The sequence below is a fragment of the Lonchura striata genome, chromosome 8 (genome assembly GCF_046129695.1).
Source record: "Lonchura striata isolate bLonStr1 chromosome 8, bLonStr1.mat, whole genome shotgun sequence".
In the NCBI taxonomy this organism is placed as follows: domain Eukaryota; kingdom Metazoa; phylum Chordata; class Aves; order Passeriformes; family Estrildidae; genus Lonchura; species Lonchura striata.
Window position 1 is genome coordinate 39,400,639 of NC_134610.1, and position 21,934 is coordinate 39,422,572.

Consider the following 21,934-nt stretch of genomic DNA (forward strand, 5'->3'; position numbering starts at 1 on the left):
AAGGATTTTTTGCAGTCAGGCCCCAGCACAGTTCCCGGGGCCCCTGGGCACATCCTTTGGCCATTTTCCCTGGGAAAGAAAACTCACCAGTCCAGGTTGCTGATGTCACTTTGTAGGGCTCCCTTGGGTCTATCAGGGCAGCACAATTTTTTGGTGGGGACAATTTTGGTCTGGGGTCCATTCTTCGATATAAGGATTCTTTGCAGTCAGGTCCCAGCCCTGTGCTTGGGGCCCCTGGGCACATGCTTTGGCCATTTTCCCTGGGAAAGAAAACTCACCATTCCAGGTTCCTGATGTCACTTTGTAGGGCTCCCTTGGTTCTATCAGGGCAGCAAAAGTTTGAGGAGGGGACAACTTTGATCTATGATCCATCCTTCGATATAGGGATTCTTTGCAGTCAGGCCCCAGCCCAGTGCCAGGGGCCACTGGGCACATCCTTTTGCCATTTTCCCTGGGAAAGAAAACTCACCAGTCCAGGTTGCTGATGTTAGTTTGTAGGGCTAACTTGGGTCTATCTGGGAAGCAGAAATTTGAGGAGGGGACAACTTTGGTTTGCAAACCATCCTTCAATATAGGGATTCTTTCCATTCAGGCCCCAGCCCAGTGCCACGGGCCACTGGGCACATCCTTTGGCCATTTTCCCTGGGAAAGAAAATTCACCAGCCCAGGCTGCTGATGTCAATTTGTAGGGCTCCCTTGGGTCTATCTGGGCAGCAGAAATTTGAGGAGCGGACAATTTTGCTCTGCTATCCATCCTTCGATATAAGGATTCTTTGCAGTCAGGTCCCATCCCTGTTCTTGGGGCTCCTGGGCACATCCTTTTGCCATTTACCCTGGGAAAGAAATCTCACCAGTCCAGGTTGCTGATGTCAGTTTGTAGGGCTCCCTTGGGTCTATCAGGGCAGCACGAGTATGAAATGGGGACAACTTCGGTCTGTGATCCATTCTTCGATATAAGGATTCTTTGCATTCAGGCCCCAGCCCAGGGCCAGGGACCCTACGCACATCCTTTGGCCATTTTCCCTGCGAAAGAAATCTCACCAGTCCAGGTTCCTGATGTCACTTTGTAGGGCTCCATTGGGTCTATCAGGGCAGCACAACTGAGAGGTGGGAACAATTTTGGTCTGTGATCCATCCTTCGATATAGGGATTCTTTACAGGCAGACCCCTGTGTACATCCTTTGGCCATTTTCCCTGGGAAAGAAAACTCACCAGTCCAGGTTGCTGATGTCAGTTTGTAGGGCTCCCTTGGGTCTATCAGGGCAGCACAACTTTGTGGAGGGGACAACTTCGGTCTGTGATCCATTCTTCGATATAAGGATTCTTTGCATTCAGACCCCAGCCCGGGGTCAGGGGCCCCTGGGCACATCCTTTGGCCATTTTCCCTGGGAAAGAAAATTCACCAGTACAGATTGCTAATGTCAGTTTGTAGGGCTCCCTTGGGTCTATCTGGGAAGCAGAAATTTGAGGAGGGGACAACTTTGGTCTGCAAACCATCCTTCAATATAGGGATTTTTTCCATTCAGGCCCCCGCCCAGTGCCACGGGCCACTGAGCACAGCCTTTGGCCATTTTCCCTGGGAAAGAAAACTCACCAGTCCAGGTTGCTGATGTCAGTTTGTAGGGCTCCCTTGGGTCACTCAGTGCAGCACAACTTTGAGGAGGAGACAACTTCAGTCTGGGGTCCATCCTTCGATATAAGGATTTTTTGCAGTCAGGCCCAAGCCCAGGGCCAAGGGCCCCTGGGCACATCCTTTGGCCATTTTCCCTGGGAAAGAAAACTCACCAGTCCAGGTTGCTGATGTCAGTTTGTAGGGCTCCCTTGGGTCTATCAGGGCAGCACAACTTTGTGGAGGGGACAACTTCGGTCTGTGATCCATTCTTCGATATAAGGATTCTTTGCATTCAGACCCCAGTCCGGGGTCAGGGGCACCTGGGCACATCCTTTGGCCATTTTCCCTGGGAAAGAAAATTCACCAGTACAGATTGCTAATGTCAGTTTGTAGGGCTCCCTTGGGTCTATCTGGGAAGCAGAAATTTGAGGAGGGGACAAATTTGGTCTGCAAACCATCCTTCAATATAGGGATTTTTTCCATTCAGGCTCCCGCCCAATGCCACGGGCCACTTGGCACAGCCTTTGGCCATTTTCCCTGGGAAAGAAAACTCACCAGTCCAGGTTGCTGATGTCAGTTTGTAGGGCTCCCTTGGGTCGCTCAGTGCAGCACAACTTTGAGGAGGAGACAACTTCAGTCTGGGGTCCATCCTTCGATATAAGGATTTTTTGCAGTCAGGCCCAAGCCCAGGGCCAGGGGCCCCTGGGCACATCCTTTGGCCATTTTCCCTGGGAAAGAAAACTCACCAGTCCAGGTTGCTGATGTCAGTTTGTAGGGCTCCCTTGGGTCTATCAGGGCAGCACAACTTTGAGGAGGGGTCAACTTCGGTCTGGGGTCCATCCTTCGATATAAGGATTCTTCGCAGTCAGGTCTCAGCCCAGTGCCAGGGGCCCCTGGGCACATCCTTTGGCCATTTTCCCTGGGAAAGAAAACTCACCAGTCCAGGTTGCTGATGTCAGTTTGTAAGGCTCCCTTGGGTTTATCTGGGAAGCAGAACTTTGAGGAGGGGACAACACCAGTCTGGGGTCCATCCTTCGATATAAGGATTCTTTGCAGTGAGGTCCGAGCCCACGGCCGGGGTCCCAGGGCACATCCTTTGGACATTTTCCCTGGGAAAGAAAATTCACCAGTACAGGTTGCTGATGTCAGTTTGTAGGGCTCCCTTGGGTCTATCTGGGCAGCAGAAATTTGAGGAGCGGACAATTTTGGTCTGCAATCCATCCTTCGATATAAGGATTCTTTGCAGTCAGGTCCCAGCCCTGTGCTTGGGGCCCCTGGGCACATGCTTTGGGCATTTTCCCTGGGAAAGAAAACTCACCATTCCAGGTTCCTGATGTCCGTTTGTAGGGCTCCCTTGGGTCTATCAGGGCAGCGCAACTTTGAGGAGGGGACAACTTCGGTCTGTGATCCATTCTTCTATATAAGGATTCTTTGATGTCAGGCTCCAGCCCGGGGTCAGGGGCCCCTGGGCACATCCTTTGGCCATTTTCCCTGGGAAAGAAAACTCATCAGTCCAGGTTGCTGATGTCAGTTTGTAGGGCTCACTTGGGTCTCTCAAGGCAGCACAATTTTGAGGAGGGGACAACTTTGGTCTGTGATCCATCCTTCGATATAAGGATTTTTTGCAGTCAGGCCCCAGCACAGTGCCCGGGGCCCCTGGGCACATCCTTTGGCCATTTTCCCTGGGAAAGAAAACTCACCAGTCCAGGTTCCTGATGTCACTTTGTAGGGCTCCCTTGGGTCTATCAGGGCAGGACATCTTTGAGGTGGGAACAATTTTGGTCAGTGATCCATCCTTCGATATAGGGATTCTTTACAGGCAGACCTCTGTGCAAACCCTTTGGCCATTTTCCCTGGGAAAGAAAACTCACCGGTCCAGGTTGCTGATGTCAGTTTTTAGGGCTCCCTTGGGTCTATCAGGGCAGCACAACTTTGAGGAGGGGACAGCTTCGGCCTGTGATCCATTCTTCGATATAAGGATTATTTGCAGTCAAGCCCCAGCCCGGGGTCGGGGGCCCCTGGGCCCATCCTTTGGCCATTTTCCCTGGGAAAGAAAACTCACCAGTCCAGGTTGCTGATGTCAGTTTGTAGGGCTCCCTTGGGTCTACCAGGGCAGCACAAGTTTCAGGAGGGGATAACTTCGGTCTGGGGTCCATCCTTCAATATAAGGATTCTTTGCATTCAGGCTCCAGCTCAGGGCCAGGGGCCCCTGGGCACATCCTTTGGCCATTTTCCCTGGTAAAGAAAATTCACCAGTCCAGGTTCCTGATGTCAGTTTGTAGGGCTCCCTTGGGTCTATCAGGGCAGCACAACTTTGAGGAGGGGACATCTTCGGTTGGGGGTCCAAACTTTGATATAAGGATTCTTTGCAGTCAGGCCCCAGCCCAGTGCCAGGGGCCCCTGGGCACATCCTTTGGCCATTTTCCCTGGAACAGAAAATTCACCAGTCCAGGTTCCTGATGTCAGTTTGTAGGGCTCCCTTGGGTCTATCAGGGCAGCACAACTTTGAGGAGGGGACAACTTCGGTCTGGGGTACATCCTTCGATATAAGGATTTTTTGAATTCTGGTCCGAGCCCAGTACCTGGGGCCCCTGGGCACATCCTTTGGCCATTTTCCCTGGGAAAGAAAATTCACCAGTCCAGGTTGCTGATGTCAGTTTGTAGGGCTCCCTTGGGTCTATCAGGGCAGCAAACTATGAGGAGGGGACAACTTCAGTCTGGGGTCCATCCTTCGATATAAGGATTCTTTGCAGTCAGGTCCGAGCCCAGTGCCAGGGGCCCCTGGGCATATCCTTTGGCCATTTTCCCTGGGAAAGAAAAGTCACCAGTCCAGGTTCCTGATGTCAGTTTGTAGGGCTCCCTTGGGTCTATCAGGGCAGCACAACTTTGAGGACAGGACAACTTCGGTTGGGGGTCCAAACTTCGATATAAGGATTCTTTGCAGTGAGGTCCCAGCCCTGTGCTTGGGGCCCCTGGGCACATGCTTTGGGCATTTTCCCTGGGAAAGAAAACTCACCATTCCAGGTTCCTGATGTCACTTTGTAGGGCTCCCTTGGGAATATCAGGGCAGCAAAAGTTTGAGGAGGGGACGACTTTGGTCAATGATCCATCCTTCGATATAGGGATTCTTTGCAGTCAGGCCCCAGCCCAGTGCCAGGGGCCCCTGGGCACATCCTTTGGCCATTTTCCCTGGGAAAGAAAACTCACCAGTCCAGGTTCCTGATGTCAGTTTGTAGGGCTTCCTTGGGTCTATCTGGGCAGCAGAAATTTGAGGAGCGGACAATTTTGCTCTGCGATCCATCCTGCGATATAAGGATTCTTTGCAGTCAGGTCCCATCCCTGTTCTTGGGGCTCCTGGGCACATCCTTTGGCCATTTACCCTGGGAAAGAAAACTCACCAGTCCAGGTTGCTGATGTCAGTTTGTAGGGCTCCATTGGGTCTCTCAGGACAGCAAAACTTTGAGGAGGGGACATCTTCGGTCTGGGGTCCATTCTTCGATATAAGGATTTTTTGAATTCAGGTCCGAGCCCAGTGCCTGGGGCCCCTGGGCACATCCTTTGGCCATTTTCCGTGGGAAAGAAAATTCACCAGTCCAGGTTGCTGATGTCAGTTTGTAGGGCTCCCTTGGGTCTATCTGGGAAGCAGAAATTTGAGAAGGGGACAACTTTGGTCTGCAAACCATCCTTCAATATATGGATTCTTTACATTCAGGCCCCAGCCCAGGGCCAGGGGCCCCTGGGCACATCCTTTGGCCATTTTCCCTGGGAAAGAAAATTCACCAGTCCAGGTTGCTGATGTCAGTTTGTAGGGCTCCCTTGGGTCTATCAGGGCAGCACAACTTTGAGGAGGGGACAACTTCGGTCTGGGGTCCATCCTTCGATATAAGGATTCTTTGCAGTCAGGTCCGAGCCCAGGGCCAGGGGCCCCTGGGCACATCCTTTGGCCATTTTCCCTGGGAAAGAAAACTCACCAGTCCAGGTTGCTGATGTCAGTTTGTAGGGCTCCCTTGGGTCTATCAGGGCAGCACAACTTTGAGGTGGGGACAACTTCGGTTGGGGGTCCAAACTTCGATATGAGGATTCTTTGCAGTCAGGTCCCAGCCCTGTGCTTGGGGCCCCTGGGCACATGCTTTGGGCATTTTCCCTGGGAAAGAAAACTCACCATTCCAGGTTCCTGATGTCAGTTTGTAGGGCTCCCTTGGGTCTATCAGGGCAGCAAAAGTTTGAGGATGGGACAACTTTGGTCTATGATCCATCCTTCGATATAGGGATTCTTTGCAGTCAGGCCCCAGCCCAGTGCCAGGGGCCCCTGGGCACATCCTTTGGCCATTTTCCCTGGGAAAGAAAACTCACCAGTCCAGGTTGCTGATGTCAGTTTCTTGGGCTCCCTTGGGTCTATCTGGGAAGCAGAAATTTGAGGAGGGGACAACTTTGGTCTGCAAACCATCCTTTGATATAGGGATTCTTTGCATTCAGGCCCCAGGCCAGTGCCACGGGCCACTGGGCACATCCTTTGGCCATTTTCCCTTGAACAGAAAATTCACCAGTCCAGGTTCCTGATGTCAGTTTGTAGGGCTCCCTTGGGTCTATCAGGGCAGCACAAGTTTGAGGTGGGGACAACTTTGGTCTGCGATCCATCCTTCGATATAGGGATTCTTTGCATTCAGGCCCCAGCCCAGGGCCAGGGGCCCCTGGGCACATCCTTTGGCCATTTTCCCTGGGAAAGAAAATTCACCAGTCCAGGTTGCTGATGTCAGTTTGTAGGGCTCCCTTGGGTCTATCAGAGCAGCACAACTTTGAGGAGGGGACATCTTCGGTTGGGGGTCCAAACTTTGATATAAGGATTCTTTGCGGTCAGGCCCCAGCCCAGTGCCAGGGGCCCCTGGGCACATCCTTTGGCCATTTTCCCTGGAACAGAAAATTCACCAATCCAGGTTGCTGATGTCAGTTTGTAGGGCTCCCTTGGGTCTATCTGGGCAGTAGAAATTTGAGGAGCGGACAATTTTGCTCTGCGATCCATTCTGCGACATAAGGATTCTTTGCAGTCAGGTCCCAGCATTGTTCTTGGGGCTCCTGGGCACATCCTTTGGCCATTTTCCCTGGGAAACAAAACTCACCAGTCCAGGTTGCTGATGTCAGTTTGTAGGGCTCCCTTGGGACTATCAGGGCAGCACAACTTTGAGTAGGGGACAACTTCGGTTGGGGGTCCAAACATGGATATAAGGATTCTTTGCAGTCAGGTCCCAGCCCTGTGCTTGGGGCCCCTGGGCACATCCTTTGGCCATTTTCCCTGGGAAAGAAAACTCACCATTCCAGGTTGCTGATGTCACTTTGTAGGGCTCCCTTGGGTCTATCTGGGCAGCAGAAATTTGAGGAGCGGACAATTTTGGTCTACTATCCATCCTTCGATATAAGGATTCTTTGCAGTCAGGTCCCATCCATGTTCTTGGGGCTCCTGGGCACATCCTTTTGCCATTTACCCTGGGAAAGAAAACTCACCAGTCCAGGTTGCTGATGTCAGTTTGTAGGGCTCACTTGGGTCTATCAGGGCAGCACAAGTATGAGATGGGGACAACTTCGGTCTGCGATCCATACTGCGATATAAGGATTCTTTGCATTCAGGCCCCAGCCCAGGGCCAGGGACCCTACGCACAACCTTTGGCCATTTTCCCTGCGAAAGAAAACTCACCAGTCCAGGTTCCTGATGTCACTTTGTAGGGCTCCCTTGGGTCTATCAGGGCAGCACAACTTTGAGGTGGGAACAATTTTGGTCTGTGATCCACCCTTCGATATAGGGATTCTTTACAGGCAGACCTCTGTGCACATCCTTTGGCCATTTTCCCTGGGAAAGAAAATTCACCAGTCCAGGTTGCTGATGTCAGTTTGTAGGGCTCCCTTGGATTTATCAGGGCAGCACAACTTTGAGGAGGGGACAACTTCGGCCTGTGATCCATTCTTCGATATAAGGATTATTTGCAGTCAAGCCCCAGCCCGGGTTCGGGGGCCCCTGGGCCCATCCTTTGGCCATTTTCCCTGGTAAAGAAAACTCAGCAGTCCAGGTTGCTGATGTCAGTTTGTAGGGCTCCCTTGGGTCTACCAGGGCAGCACAAGTTTCAGGAGGGGATAACTTTGGTCTGGGGTCCATCCTTCAATATAAGGATTCTTTGCATTCAGGCCCCAGCCCAGGGCCAGGGGCCCCTGGGCACATCCTTTGGCCATTTTCCCTGGGAAAGAAAACTCACCAGTCCAGGTTGCTGATGTCAGTTTGTAGGGCTCCCTTGGGTCTATCAGGGCAGCACAACTTTGAGGAGGGGACATCTTCGGTTGGGGGTCCAAACTTTGATATAAGGATTCTTTGCAGTCAGGACCCAGCATAGTGCCAGGGGCCCCTGGGCACATCCTTTGGCCATTATCCCTGGAACAGAAAATTCACCAGTCCAGGTTGCTGATGTCAGTTTGTAGGGCTCCCTTGGGTCTATCTGGGCAGCAGAAATTTGACCAGCGGACAATTTTGCTCTGCGATCCATCCTGCGATATAAGGATTCTTTGCAGTCAGGTCCCAGCCCTGTTCTTGGGGCTCCTGGGCACATCCTTTGGCCATTTTCCCTGGGAAAGAAAACTCACCAGTCCAGGTTGCTGATGTCAGTTTGTAGGGCTCCCTTGGGTCTATCAGGGCAGCACAACTTTGAGGAGGGGACAATTCGGTCTGGGGTCCATCCTTCGATATAAGGATTTTTTGAATTCAGGTCCGAGCCCAGTGCCTGGGGCCCCTGGGCACATCCTTTGGCCATTTTCCCTGGGAAAGAAAAGTCACCAGTCCAGGTTGCTGATGTCAGTTTGTAGGGCTCCCTTGGGTCTATCAGGGCAGCACAACTATGAGGAGGGGACAACTTCAGTCTGGGGTCCATCCTTCGATATAAGGATTCTTTGTAGTCAGGTCCGAGCCCAGGGCCAGGGGCCCCTGGGCACATCCTTTGGCCATTTTCCCTGGGAAAGAAAACTCACGAGTCCAGGTTGCTGATGTCAGTTTGTAGGGCTCCCTTGGGTCTATCAGGGCCGCACAAGTATGAGATGGGGAGAACTTCGGTCTGCGATCCATACTGCGATATAAGTATTCTTTGCATTCAGGCCCCAGCCCAGGGCCAGGGACCCTACGCACATCCTTTGGCCATTTTCCCTGCGAAAGAAAACTCACCAGTCCAGGTTCCTATTGTCACTTTGTAGGGCTCCCTTGGGTCTATCAGGGCAGCACATCTTTGAGGTGGGAACAATTTTGGTCTGTGATCCATCCTTCGATATAGGGATTCTTTACAGGCAGACCTCTGTGCAAATCCTTTGGCCATTTTCCCTGGAAAAGAAAACTCACCGGTCCTGGTTGCTGATGTCAGTTTGTAGGGCTCCCTTGGGTCTACCAGGGCAGCACAAGATTCAGGAGGGGATAAGTTCGGTCTGGGGTCCATCCTTCAATATAAGGATTCTTTGCATTCAGGCCCCAGCCCAGGGCCAGGGGCCCCTGGGCACATCCTTTGGCCATTTTCCCTGGGAAAGAAAATTCACCAGTCCAGGTTCCTGATGTCAGTTTGTAGGGCTCCCTTGGGTCTATCAGGGCAGCACAACTTTGAGGAGGGGACATCTTCGGTTGGGGGTCCAAACTTTGATATAAGGATTCTTTGCAGTCAGGTCCGAGCCCAGTGCCTGGGGCCCCTGGGCACATCCTTTGGCCATTTTCCCTGGGAAAGAAAATTCACTAGTCCAGGTTGCTGATGTCAGTTTGTAGGGCTCCATTGGGTCTATCAGGGCAGCACTACTATGAGGAGGGGACAACTTCAGTCTGGGGTCCATCCTTCGATATAAGGATTCTTTGCAGTCAGGTCCGAGCCCAGGGCCAGGGGCCCCTGGGCATATCCTTTGGCCATTTTCCCTGGGAAAGAAAACTCACCAGTCCAGGTTGCTGATGTCAGTTTTTAGGGCTCCCTTGGGTCTATCAGGGCAGCACAACTTTGAGGACAGGACAACTTCGGTTGGGGGTCCAAACTTCGATATAAGGATTCTTTGCAGTGAGGTCCCAGCCCTGTGCTTGGGGCCCCTGGGCACATGCTTTGGGCATTTTCCCTGGGAAAGAAAACTCACCATTCCAGGTTGCTGATGTCAGTTTGTAGGGCTCCCTTGGGTCTATCAGGGCAGCACAAATTTGAGGAGGGGACAACTTTGGTCTGCAAACCATCCTTCAATATAGGGATTCTTTGCATTCAGGCCCCAGCCCAGTGCCACGGGCCACTGGGCACATCCTTTGGCCATTTTCCCTGGGAAAGAAAATTCACCAGTCCAGGTTCCTGATGTCAGTTTGTAGGGCTCCCTTGGGTCTATCAGGGCAGCACAAGTTTGATGTGGGGACAACTTTGGTCTGCGATCCATCCTTTGATATAGGGATTCTTTGCAGTCAGGCCCCAGCATAGTGCCAGGGGCCCCTGGGCACATCCTTTGGCCATTTTCCCTGGGAAAGAAAATTCACCAGTCCAGGCTGCTGATGTCAGTTTGTAGGGCTCCCTTGGGTCTATCTGGGCAGCAGAAATTTGACGAGCGGACAATTTTGCTTTGCTATCCATCCTTCGATATAAGGATTCTTTGCAGTCAGGCCCCATCCCTGTTCTTGGGGCTCCTGGGCACATCCTTTGGCCATTTTCCCTGGGAAAGAAAACTCACCAGTCCAGGTTGCTGATGTCAGTTTGTAGGGCTCTCTTTGGCCTATCAGGGCAGCACAACTTTGAGGAGGGGACAACTTCGGTCTGGGGTCCATCCTTCGATATAAAGATTTTTTGAATACAGGTCCGAGCCCAGTGCCTGGGGCCCCTGGGCACATCCTTTGGCCATTTTCCCTGGGAAAGAAAATTCACCAGTCCAGGTTGCTGATGTCAGTTTGTAGGGCTCCCTTGGGTCTATCAGGGCAGCACAACTATGAGGAGGGGACAACTTCGGTTGGGGGTCCATCCTTCGATATAAGGATTATTTGCAGTCAGGTCCGAGCCCAGTGCCACGGGCCCCTGGGCACATCCTTTGGCCATTTTCCCTGGGAAAGAAAACTCACCAGTCCAGGTTGCTGATGTCAGTTTGTAGGGCTCCCTTGGGTCTATCTGGGAAGCAGAAATTTGAGGAGGGGACAACTTTGGTCTGCAAACCATCCTTCAATATAGGGATTCTTTGCATTCACGCCCCAGCCCAGTGCCACAAGCCACTGGGCACATCCTTTGGCCATTTTCCCTGGGAAAGAAAATTCACCAGTCCAGGTTCCTGATGTCAGTTTGTAGGGCTCCCTTGGGTCTATCAGGGCAGCACAAGTTTGATGTGGGGACAACTTTGGTCTGCGATCCATCCTTCGATATAGGGATTCTTTGCATTCAGGCCCCAGCCCAGGGCCAGGGGCCCCTGGGCACATCCTTTGGCCATTTTCCCTGGAACAGAAAATTCACCAATCCAGGTCCCTGATGTCAGTTTGTAGGGCTCCCTTGGGTCTATCAGGGCAGCACAAGTTTGATGTGGGGACAACTTTGCTCTGCGATCCATCCTTCGATATAGGGATTCTTTGCATTCAGGCCCCAGCCCAGGGCCAGGGGCCCCTGGGCACATCCTTTGGCCATTTTCCCTGGAACAGAAAATTCACCAATCCAGGTTGCTGATGTCAGTTTGTAGGGCTCCCTTGGGTCTATCTGGGCAGCAGAAATTTGAGGAGCGGACAATTTTGCTCTGCGATCCATCCTGCGATATAAGGATTCTTTGCAGTCAGGTCCCAGCATTGTTCTTGGGGCTCCTGGGCACATCCTTTGGCCATTTTCCCTGGGAAACAAAATTCACCAGTCCAGGTTGCTGATGTCAGTTTGTAGGGCTCCCTTGGGTCTATCAGGGCAGCACAACTTTGAGGAGGGGACAACTTCGGTTGGGGGTCCAAACTTGGATATAAGGATTCTTTGCAGTCAGGTCCCAGCCCTGTGCTTGGGGCCCCTGGGCACATGCTTTGGGCATTTTCCCTGGGAAAGAAAACTCACCATTCCAGGTTCCTGATGTCACTTTGTAGGGCTCCCTTGGGTCTATCTGGGCAGCAGAAATTTGAGGAGCGGACAATTTTGGTCTACTCTCCATCCTTCGATATAAGGATTCTTTGCAGTCAGGTCCCATCCCTGTTCTTGGGGCTCCTGGGCACATCCTTTTGCCATTTACCCTGGGAAAGAAAACTCACCAGTCCAGGTTGCTGATGTCACTTTGTAGGGCTCACTTGGGTCTATCAGGGCAGCACAAGTATGAGATGGGGACAACTTCGGTCTGCGATCCATACTGCGATATAAGGATTCTTTGCATTCAGGCCCCAGCCCGGGGCCAGGGACCCTACGCACATCCTTTGGCCATTTTCCCTGCGAAAGAAAACTCACCAGTCCAGGTTCCTGATGTCACTTTGTAGGGCTCCCTTGGGTCTATCAGGGCAGCACAACTTTGAGGTGGGAACAATTTTGGTCTGTGATCCACCCTTCGATATAGGGATTCTTTACAGGCAGACCTCTGTGCACATCCTTTGGCCATTTTCCCTGGGAAAGAAAACTCACCAGTCCAGGTTGCTGATGTCAGTTTGTAGGGCTCCCTTGGATTTATCAGGGCAGCACAACTTTGAGGAGGGGACAACTTCGGCCTGTGATCCATTCTTCGATATAAGGATTATTTGCAGTCAAGCCCCAGCCCGGGTTCGGGGGCCCCTGGGCCCACCCTTTGGCCATTTTCCCTGGTAAAGAAAACTCACCAGTCCAGGTTGCTGATGTCAGTTTGTAGGGCTCCCTTGGGTCTACCAGGGCAGCACAAGTTTCAGGAGGGGATAACTTCGGTCTGGGGTCCATCCTTCAATATAAGGATTCTTTGCATTCAGGCCCCAGCCCAGGGCCAGGGGCCCCTGGGCACATCCTGTGGCCATTTTCCCTGGGAAAGAAAACTCACCAGTCCAGGTTGCTGATGTCAGTTTGTAGGGCTCCCTTGGGTCTATCAGGGCAGCACAACTATGAGGAGGGGACAACTTCGGTCTGGGGTCCATCCTTCGATATAAGGATTTTTTGAATTCAGGTCCGAGCCCAGTGCCTGGGGCCCCTGGGCACATCCTTTGGCCATTTTCCCTGGGAAAGAAAATTCCCCAGTCCAGGTTGCTGATGTCAGTTTGTAGGGCTCCCTTGGGTCTATCAGGGCAGCACAACTTTGAGGAGGGGACAACTTCAGTCTGGGGTCCATCCTTCGATATAAGGATTCTTTGCAGTCAGGTCCGAGCCCAGGGCCAGGGGCCCCTGGGCACATCCTTTGGCCATTTTCCCTGGGAAAGAAAACTCACGAGTCCAGGTTGCTGATGTCAGTTTGTAGGGCTCCCTTGGGTCTATCAGGGCAGCACAAGTATGAGATGGGGAGAACTTCGGTCTGCGATCCATACTGCGATATAAGTATTCTTTGCATTCAGGCCCCAGCCCAGGGCCAGGGACCCTACGCACATCCTTTGGCCATTTTCCCTGCGAAAGAAAACTCACCAGTCCAGGTTCCTGATGTCACTTTGTAGGGCTCCCTTGGGTCTATCAGGGCAGCACATCTTTGAGGTGGGAACAATTTTGGTCTGTGATCCATCCTTCGATATAGGGATTCTTTACAGGCAGACCTCTGTGCAAATCCTTTGGCCATTTTCCCTGGAAAAGAAAACTCACCGGTCCAGGTTGCTGATGTCAGTTTGTAGGGCTCCCTTGGGTCTACCAGGGCAGCACAAGTTTCAGGAGGGGATAAGTTCGGTCTGGGGTCCATCCTTCAATATAAGGATTCTTTGCATTCAGGCCCGAGCCCAGGGCCAGGGGCCCCTGGGCACATCCTGTGGCCATTTTCTCTGGGAAAGAAAATTCACCAGTCCAGGTTCCTGATGTCAGTTTGTAGGGCTCCCTTGGGTCTATCAGGGCAGCACAACTTTGAGGAGGGGACATCTTCGGTTGGGGGTCCAAACTTTGATATAAGGATTCTTTGCAGTCAGGCCCCAGCCCAGTGCCAGGGGCCCCTGGGCACATCCTTTGGCCATTTTCCCTGGGAAAGAAAACTCACCAGTCCAGGTTGCTGATGTCAGTTTGTAGGGCTCCCTTGGGTCTATCAGGGCAGCACTACTATGAGGAGGGGACAACTTCAGTCTGGGGTCCATCCTTCGATATAAGGATTTTTTGAATTCAGGTCCGAGCCCAGTGCCTGGGGCCCCTGGGCACATCCTTTGGCCATTTTCCCTGGGAAAGAAAATTCAATAGTCCAGGTTGCTGATGTCAGTTTGTAGGGCTCCATTGGGTCTATCAGGGCAGCACTACTATGAGGAGGGGACAACTTCAGTCTGGGGTCCATCCTTCGATATAAGGATTCTTTGCAGTCAGGTCCGAGCCCAGGGCCAGGGGCCCCTGGGCATATCCTTTGGCCATTTTCCCTGGGAAAGAAAACTCACCAGTCCAGGTTGCTGATGTCAGTTTTTAGGGCTCCCTTGGGTCTATCAGGGCAGCACAACTTTGAGGACAGGACAACTTCGGTTGGGGGTCCAAACTTCGATATAAATATTCTTTGCAGTGAGGTCCCAGCCCTGTGCTTGGGGCCCCTGGGCACATGCTTTGGCCATTTTCCCTGGGAAAGAAAACTCACCATTCCAGGTTGCTGATGTCAGTTTGTAGGGCTCCCTTGGGTCTATCTGGGAAGCAGAAATTTGAGGAGGGGACAACTTTGGTCTGCAAACCATCCTTCAATATAGGGATTCTTTGCATTCAGGGCCCAGCCCAGTGCCACGGGCCACTGGGCACATCCTTTGGCCATTTTCCCTGGGAAAGAAAATTCACCAGTCCAGGTTCCTGATGTCAGTTTGTAGGGCTCCCTTGGGTCTATCAGGGCAGCACAAGTTTGATGTGGGGACAACTTTGGTCTGCGATCCATCCTTTGATATAGGGATTCTTTGCAGTCATACCCCAGCCCAGGGCCAGGGGCCCCTGGGCACATCCTTTGGCCATTTTCCCTGGGAAAGAAAATTCACCAGTCCAGGCTGCTGATGTCAGTTTGTAGGGCTCCCTTGGGTCTATCTGGGCAGCAGAAATTTGAGGAGCGGACAATTTTGCTTTGCTATCCATCCTTCGATATAAGGATTCTTTGCAGTCAGGTCCTAGCCCTGTTCTTGGGGCTCCTGGGCACATCCTTTGGCCATTTTCCCTGGGAAAGAAAACTCACCAGTCCAGGTTGCTGATGTCAGTTTGTAGGGCTCTCTTTGGCCTATCAGGGCAGCACAACTTTGAGGAGGGGACAACTTCGGTCTGGGGTCCATCCTTCGATATAAAGATTTTTTGAATACAGGTCCGAGCCCAGTGCCTGGGGCCCCTGGGCACATCCTTTGGCCATTTTCCCTGGGAAAGAAAATTCACTAGTCCAGGTTGCTGATGTCAGTTTGTAGGGCTCCCTTCGGTCTATCAGGGCAGCACAACTATGAGGAGGGGACAACTTCGGTTGGGGGTCCATCCTTCGATATAAGGATTATTTGCAGTCAGGTCCGAGCCCAGTGCCTGGGGCCCCTGGGCACATCCTTTGGCCATTTTCCCTGGGAAAGAAAACTCACCAGTCCAGGTTGCTGATGTCAGTTTGTAGGGCTCCCTTGGGTCTATCTGGGAAGCAGAAATTTGAGGAGGGGACAACTTTGGTCTGCAAACCATCCTTCAATATAGGGATTCTTTGCATTCACGCCCCAGCCCAGTGCCACAAGCCACTGGGCACATCCTTTGGCCATTTTCCCTGGGAAAGAAAATTCACCAGTCCAGGTTCCTGATGTCAGTTTGTAGGGCTCCCTTGGGTCTATCAGGGCAGCACAAGTTTGATGTGGGGACAACTTTGGTCTGCGATCCATCCTTCGATATAGGGATTCTTTGCATTCAGGCCCCAGCCCAGGGCCAGGGGCCCCTGGGCACATCCTTTGGCCATTTTCCCTGGAACAGAAAATTCACCAATCCAGGTTGCTGATGTCAGTTTGTAGGGCTCCCTTGGGTCTATCTGGGCAGCAGAAATTTGAGGAGCGGACAATTTTGCTCTGCGATCCATTCTGCGACATAAGGATTCTTTGCAGTCAGGTCCCAGCATTGTTCTTGGGGCTCCTGGGCACATCCTTTGGCCATTTTCCCTGGGAAACAAAATTCACCAGTCCAGGTTGCTGATGTCAGTTTGTAGGGCTCCCTTGGGTCTATCAGGGCAGCACAACTTTGAGGAGGGGACAACTTCGGTTGGGGGTCCAAACATGGATATAAGGATTCTTTGCAGTCAGGTCCCAGCCCTGTGCTTGGGGCCCCTGGGCACATGCTTTGGGCATTTTCCCTGGGAAAGAAAACTCACCATTCCAGGTTGCTGATGTCACTTTGTAGGGCTCCCTTGGGTCTATCTGGGCAGCAGAAATTTGAGGAGCGGACAATTTTGGTCTACTATCCATCCTTCGATATAAGGATTCTTTGCAGTCAGGTCCCATCCCTGTTCTTGGGGCTCCTGGGCACATCCTTTTGCCATTTACCCTGGGAAAGAAAACTCACCAGTCCAGGTTGCTGATGTCACTTTGTAGGGCTCACTTGGGTCTATCAGGGCAGCACAAGTATGAGATGGGGACAACTTCGGTCTGCGATCCATACTGCGATATAAGGATTCTTTGCATTCAGGCCCCAGCCCAGGGCCAGGGACCCTACGCACATCCTTTGGCCATTTTCCCTGCGAAAGAAAACTCACCAGTCCAGGTTGCTGATGTCAGTTTGTAGGGCTCCCTTGGATTTATCAGGGCAGCACAACTTTGAGGAGGGGACAACTTCGGCCTGTGATCCATTCTTCGATATAAGGATTCTTTGCAGTCAAGCCCCAGCCCGGGTTCGGGGGCCCCTGGGCCCATCCTTTGGCCATTTTCCCTGGTAAAGAAAACTCAGCAGTCCAGGTTGCTGATGTCAGTTTGTAGGGCTCCCTTGGGTCTACCAGGGCAGCACAAGTTTCAGGAGGGGATAACTTCGGTCTGGGATCCATCATTCAATATAAGGATTCTTTGCATTCAGGCCCCAGCCCAGGGCCAGGGGCCCCTGGGCACATCCTTTGGCCATTTTCCTTGGGAAAGAAAACTCACCAGTCCAGGTTGCTGATGTCAGTTTGTAGGGCTCCCTTGGGTCTATCAGGGCAGCACAACTTTGAGGAGGGGACATCTTCGGTTGGGGGTCCAAACTTTGATATAAGGATTCTTTGCAGTCAGGCCCCAGCATAGTGCCAGGGGCCCCTGGGCACATCCTTTGGCCATTATCCCTGGAACAGAAAATTCACCAGTCCAGGTTGCTGATGTCAGTTTGTAGGGCTCCCTTGGGTCTATCTGGGCAGCAGAAATTTGACGAGCGGACAATTTTGCTCTACGATCCATCCTGCGATATAAGGATTCTTTGCAGTCAGGTCCCAGCCCTGTTCTTGGGGCTCCTGGGCACATCCTTTGGCCATTTTCCATGGGAAAGAAAATTCACCAGTCCAGGTTGCTGATGTCAGTTTGTAGGGCTCCCTTGGGTCTATCAGGGCAGCACAACTTTGAGGAGGGAACAACTTCGGTCTGGGGTCCATCCTTCGATATAAGGATTTTTTGAATTCAGGTCCGAGCCCAGTGCCTGGGGCCCCTGGGCACATCCTTTGGCCATTTTCCCTGGGAAAGAAAATTCACCAGTCCAGGTTGCTGATGTCAGTTTGTAGGGCTCCCTTGGGTCTATCAGGGCAGCACAACTATGAGGAGGGGACAACTTCAGTCTGGGGTCCATCCTTCGATATAAGGATTCTTTGCAGTCAGGTCCGAGCCCAGGGCCAGGGGCCCCTGGGCACATCCTTTGGCCATTTTCCCTGGGAAAGAAAACTCACCAGTCCAGGTTGCTGATGTCAGTTTGTAGGGCTCCCTTGGGTCTATCTGGGAAGCAGAAATTTGAGGAGGGGACAACTTTGGTCTGCAAACCATCCTTCAATATAGGGATTCTTTGCATTCACGCCCCAGCCCAGTGCCACAAGCCACTGGGCACATCCTTTGGCCATTTTCCCTGGGAAAGAAAATTCACCAGTCCAGGTTCCTGATGTCAGTTTGTAGGGCTCCCTTGGGTCTATCAGGGCAGCACAAGTTTGATGTGGGGACAACTTTGGTCTGCGATCCATCCTTCGATATAGGGATTCTTTGCATTCAGGCCCCAGCCCAGGGCCAGGGGCCCCTGGGCACATCCTTTGGCCATTTTCCCTGGAACAGAAAATTCACCAATCCAGGTTGCTGATGTCAGTTTGTAGGGCTCCCTTGGGTCTATCTGGGCAGCAGAAATTTGAGGAGCGGACAATTTTGCTCTGCGATCCATCCTGCGATATAAGGATTCTTTGCAGTCAGGTCCCAGCATTGTTCTTGGGGCTCCTGGGCACATCCTTTGGCCATTTTCCCTGGGAAACAAAATTCACCAGTCCAGGTTGCTGATGTCAGTTTGTAGGGCTCCCTTGGGTCTATCAGGGCAGCACAACTTTGAGGAGGGGACAACTTCGGTTGGGGGTCCAAACTTGGATATAAGGATTCTTTGCAGTCAGGTCCCAGCCCTGTGCTTGGGGCCCCCGGGCACATGCTTTGGGCATTTTCCCTGGGAAAGAAAACTCACCATTCCAGGTTGCTGATGTCACTTTGTAGGGCTCCCTTGGGTCTATCTGGGCAGCAGAAATTTGAGGAGCGGACAATTTTGGTCTACTATCCATCCTTCGATATAAGGATTCTTTGCAGTCAGGTCCCATCCCTGTTCTTGGGGCTCCTGGGCACATCCTTTTGCCATTTACCCTGGGAAAGAAAACTCACCAGTCCAGGTTGCTGATGTCACTTTGTAGGGCTCACTTGGGTCTATCAGGGCAGCACAAGTAAGAGATGGGGACAACTTCGGTCTGCGATCCATACTGCGATATAAGGATTCTTTGCATTCAGGCCCCAGCCCAGGGCCAGGGACCCTACGCACATCCCTTGGCCATTTTCCCTGCGAAAGAAAACTCACCAGTCCAGGTTCCTGATGTCACTTTGTAGGGCTCCCTTGGGTCTATCAGGGCAGCACAACTTTGAGGTGGGAACAATTTTGGTCTGTGATCCACCCTTCGATATAGGGATTCTTTACAGGCAGACCTCTGTGCACATCCTTTGGCCATTTTCCCTGGGAAAGAAAACTCACCAGTCCAGGTTGCTGATGTCAGTTTGTAGGGCTCCCTTGGATTTATCAGGGCAGCACAACTTTGAGGAGGGGACAACTTCGGCCTGTGATCCATTCTTCGATATAAGGATTCTTTGCAGTCAAGCCCCAGCCCGGGTTCGGGGGCCCCTGGGCCCATCCTTTGGCCATTTTCCCTGGTAAAGAAAACTCACCAGTCCAGGTTGCTGATGTCAGTTTGTAGGGCTCCCTTGGGTCTACCAGGGCAGCACAAGTTTCAGGAGGGGATAACTTCGGTCTGGGGTCCATCCTTCAATATAAGGATTCTTTGCATTCAGGCCCCAGCCCAGGGCCAGGGGCCCCTGGGCACATCCTGTGGCCATTTTCCCTGGGAAAGAAAACTCACCAGTCCAGGTTGCTGATGTCAGTTTGTAGGGCTCCCTTGGGTCTATCAGGGCAGCACAACTTTGAGGAGGGGACATCTTCGGTTGGGGGTCCAAACTTTGATATAATGATTCTTTGCAGTCAGGCCCCAGCATAGTGCCAGGGGCCCCTGGGCACATCCTTTGGCCATTATCCCTGGAACAGAAAATTCACCAGTCCAGGTTGCTGATGTCAGTTTGTAGGGCTCCCTTGGGTCTATCTGGGCAGCAGAAATTTGAGGAGCGGACAATTTTGCTCTGCGATCCATCCTGCGATATAAGGATTCTTTGCAGTCAGGTCCCAGCCCTGTTTTTGGGGCTCCTGGGCACATCCTTTGGCCATTTTCCCTGGGAAAGAAAACTCACCAGTCCAGGTTGCTGATGTCAGTTTGTAGGGCTCCCTTGGGTCTATCAGGGCAGCACAACTTTGAGGAGGGGACATCTTTGGTTGGGGGTCCAAACTTTGATATAAGGATTCTTTGCAGTCAGGCCCCAGCATAGTGCCAGGGGCCCCTGGGCACATCCTTTGGCCATTATCCCTGGAACAGAAAATTCACCAGTCCAGGTTGCTGATGTCAGTTTGTAGGGCTCCCTTGGGTCTATCTGGGCAGCAGAAATTTGAGGAGCGGACAATTTTGCTCTGCGATCCATCCTGCGATATAAGGATTCTTTGCAGTCAGGTCCCAGCCCTGTTCTTGGGGCTCCTGGGCACATCCTTTGGCCATTTTCCCTGGGAAAGAAAACTCACCAGTCCAGGTTGCTGATGTCAGTTTGTAGGGCTCCCTTGGGTCTATCAGGGCAGCACAACTTTGAGGAGGGAACAACTTCGGTCTGGGGTCCATCCTTCGATATAAGGATTTTTTGAATTCAGGTCCGAGCCCAGTGCCTGGGGCCCCTGGGCACATCCTTTGGCCATTTTCCCTGGGAAAGAAAATTCACCAGTCCAGGTTGCTGATGTCAGTTTGTAGGGCTCCCTTGGGTCTATCAGGGCAGCACAACTATGAGGAGGGGACAACTTCAGTCTGGGGTCCATCCTTCGATATAAGGATTCTTTGCAGTCAGGTCCGAGCCCAGGGCCAGGGGCCCCTGGGCACATCCTTTGGCCATTTTCCCTGGGAAAGAAAACTCACCAGTCCAGGTTGCTGATGTCAGTTTGTAGGGCTCCCTTGGGTCTATCTGGGAAGCAGAAATTTGAGGAGGGGACAACTTTGGTCTGCAAACCATCCTTCAATATAGGGATTCTTTGCATTCACGCCCCAGCCCAGTGCCACAAGCCACTGGGCACATCCTTTGGCCATTTTCCCTGGGAAAGAAAATTCACCAGTCCAGGTTCCTGATGTCAGTTTGTAGGGCTCCCTTGGGTCTATCAGGGCAGCACAAGTTTGATGTGGGGACAACTTTGGTCTGCGATCCATCCTTCGATATAGGGATTCTTTGCATTCAGGCCCCAGCCCAGGGCCAGGGGCCCCTGGGCACATCCTTTGGCCATTTTCCCTGGAACAGAAAATTCACCAATCCAGGTTGCTGATGTCAGTTTGTAGGGCTCCCTTGGGCCTATCTGGGCAGCAGAAATTTGAGGAGCGGACAATTTTGCTCTGCGATCCATCCTGCGATATAAGGATTCTTTGCAGTCAGGTCCCAGCATTGTTCTTGGGGCTCCTGGGCACATCCTTTGGCCATTTTCCCTGGGAAACAAAATTCACCAGTCCAGGTTGCTGATGTCAGTTTGTAGGGCTCCCTTGGGTCTATCAGGGCAGCACAACTTTGAGGAGGGGACAACTTCGGTTGGGGGTCCAAACTTGGATATAAGGATTCTTTGCAGTCAGGTCCCAGCCCTGTGCTTGGGGCTCCTGGGCACATGCTTTGGGCATTTTCCCTGGGAAAGAAAACTCACCATTCCAGGTTGCTGATGTCACTTTGTAGGGCTCCCTTGGGTCTATCTGGGCAGCAGAAATTTGAGGAGCGGACAATTTTGGTCTACTATCCATCCTTCGATATAAGGATTCTTTGCAGTCAGGTCCCATCCCTGTTCTTGGGGCTCCTGGGCACATCCTTTGGCCATTTTCCCTGGGAAAGAAAACTCACCAGTCCAGGTTGCTGATGTCACTTTGTAGGGCTCACTTGGGTCTATCAGGGCAGCACAAGTAAGAGATGGGGACAACTTCGGTCTGCGATCCATACTGCGATATAAGGATTCTTTGCATTCAGGCCCCAGCCCAGGGCCAGGGACCCTACGCACATCCTTTGGCCATTTTCCCTGCGAAAGAAAACTCACCAGTCCAGGTTCCTGATGTCACTTTGTAGGGCTCCCTTGGGTCTATCAGGGCAGCACAACTTTGAGGTGGGAACAATTTTGGTCTGTGATCCACCCTTCGATATAGGGATTCTTTACAGGCAGACCTCTGTGCACATCCTTTGGCCATTTTCCCTGGGAAAGAAAACTCACCAGTCCAGGTTGCTGATGTCAGTTTGTAGGGCTCCCTTGGATTTATCAGGGCAGCACAACTTTGAGGAGGGGACAACTTCGGCCTGTGATCCATTCTTCGATATAAGGATTCTTTGCAGTCAAGCCCCAGCCCTGTTTTTGGGGCTCCTGGGCACATCCTTTGGCCATTTTCCCTGGGAAAGAAAACTCACCAGTCCAGGTTGCTGATGTCAGTTTGTAGGGCTCCCTTGGGTCTATCAGGGCA